This window comes from Gavialis gangeticus, unplaced genomic scaffold (genome assembly GCF_001723915.1).
Source record: "Gavialis gangeticus isolate Ggan-Ray unplaced genomic scaffold, GavGan_comp1, whole genome shotgun sequence".
In the NCBI taxonomy this organism is placed as follows: domain Eukaryota; kingdom Metazoa; phylum Chordata; order Crocodylia; family Gavialidae; genus Gavialis; species Gavialis gangeticus.
The window spans coordinates 171,009,180-171,011,488 of NW_017729022.1; positions in this window are offsets into that span (position 1 = coordinate 171,009,180).

The window sequence follows — 2,309 nt, forward strand, 5'->3', positions numbered from 1 at the left end:
TTTTCCCCTTTTGGGGGGGGGGGGGGGGGGGGGGTGTTCATCAGGAGGTTTAATTCATCAGTGCCAAGCTCACAGAAACCAGCATCCCTGTAAGAAATTAATCATGGTTTGAATGTACTGCTTCAATCACAATCACAATAAAGAAAACAGAGGGTAGAACATGAGAGTGGGTCAAAGTGATACCCAAACTGAAGGGCCCTACATAAAATAAAAGAAGCAGGGTACCAGGAACAGTCAAAAAAGGGCCATGAAGTGCAGCCTGGTCATGAAATGCAGTACCCAGCAAAGAAAAGACAAATGATCTGATGCAAGTTTTAACCACTAGTTAAACAATACACAAATTTAATTTCTCCTAATAAACAATTCCAGCTCCACAGAAGCAGGTACTACCATTCTGAATTCCCTCAACTGAGCAAATACTGTCTATGCTTTCAAAGTTGATGCCATACAACCCAGCTCTTGGCCATTGCAATGAAAGTAGTTCCACATTTACGCTATTTGTCCTCTGAGCAGTCAAACTGATTTCTCATCCTGGTGTTTTACCAGTGCACTTGTCAGCATTCAGCATGAATGTGGGCCAAAAACAACCTAAGAGAATAAAATGAACTTTACAAATATTGAGGGTGTCCTGGCTCTCTCATCCTGGAGATTGTTAGTAAAAGGGCATTTGTCATGCCATTCACAGTTCCCACTTACAGGGGCTCTGAAAGAGTGACAGGTACTTCTAAACACACAATGTTTTTAATCATACAGTTGTATTTAATAAGGATGAAATCCATCCCTCTCCAGAAGGCAGGCATAAGGATTACACCCCACCTCAGTCCTTGTTCTGGCCTTTGGCCAACTTATTAAAATTAATCACTAGAGATTTTCACAGTGTTCTAGTTGAATGAATTAGGACTGGCCCAGGGTTCTCTATTCAAAGTAACAATGACAAGGAAACCATCTAGCTTCCAATGCACCTATTACCAGACACTTCTCCATATGTTTTTGCACTATGTTCCTGTCATCTCTTTCCATTATGGCTGCCTATATGCAGTCTTTTTCAGGCTGTGGAAACAACCCACCACTCACATATTTATGAGGTGGTGTAGCTTTTAGCAACCAGGTCCCTAGCCCAAAAAACCAGAAACAGAGGGAGAGCATAATTTGCCAAGCAGGAATAGGGAAGAGCACAAGAGAGCTAATTCTTTCTGAGCCCAGACTTGCTGGCATTAGAGACAGGTAGGGAAATAGGGAGTTGATCTGTGTGTATTCAGTGTGGAGATGGTAAAAGAATGTTGCCCTGTTTGGGAAATATAGCCTAAAAAGGCCTAAAGCTGGCTCTGTAGTAGATGTCCTTCCTTTTCATAGTTGTTAGGGGCTGGAAGGGACCTTACAGATCATCGGGTCCTGCCCCCCTGCACTTGGGCAGGAAAGACTGATGGGATCAGATGACCTCAGCAAGATGGGCATCAAGATGTTTTTTGAAGATCGCCAGGGTGGGCGACTGTACCACCTCTGCGGGCAGCCTGTTCCAAACCCTTGGCACTCGACTTGTAAAGAAGTTTTTCCTTATGTCTAGCCTGAAGCGATCGTCAGTCAGTTCATGCCCATTCTTTCTTGTCCTCCCCTGTGGAGCCTTGGTGAATAGACACTCCCACAAGCCCTGATGTATGCCCTTGATATACTCACAGGCTGCCACCCAGTCCCCTCCGAGTCTTCTCTTCTCCAAGCTGAAGAGTCCCAAGGCTTTCAGCCTCTCCTTGTATAACCTGGTCTCTAGGCCTCTAATCATGTGCGTGGCCCTCCTTTTGACTCTCTAGGGCTTCTCCACATCCTTCCTGAAGTGCAGCACCCAGAACTGGACACAGTACTCCAGTTGCCATCTAGTCTTACTCAAGATACCTCTGTAGATGCATGCCAGTGCTTAATTAGCTCTGCCAGCTATGGCATCACATTGGAAGAGTGCTTCAGAATGTAATAGAAAATGGTGACTTTATTGTGTTTTTGAAAGATCAGAGTTTCAGAGGATGCTGATAAAATGTTATAGAAAGGCTTTTGCCATTAAGTTCTACAGAACTTTGGAACAGTTTTGTATGGAAACCTATTGGTTTCATGTATCCTAAATTTTTCATAAGGGTAGGTCCCAAACCCTAAAATGAGGTTCTTTAGCGCACAGTCTTTCTGTAACACACAGTTGAGGGTACCCAACACATCCAAAGAAGATGCTCTACACAGCTTATAGAATCAGAGCCTAAGAATGGAAACACGAGTGTTAGAGAGCCAGTTGAAGATTAAAAAAAAAAAAAAAAAAAAAATTTTTCCTT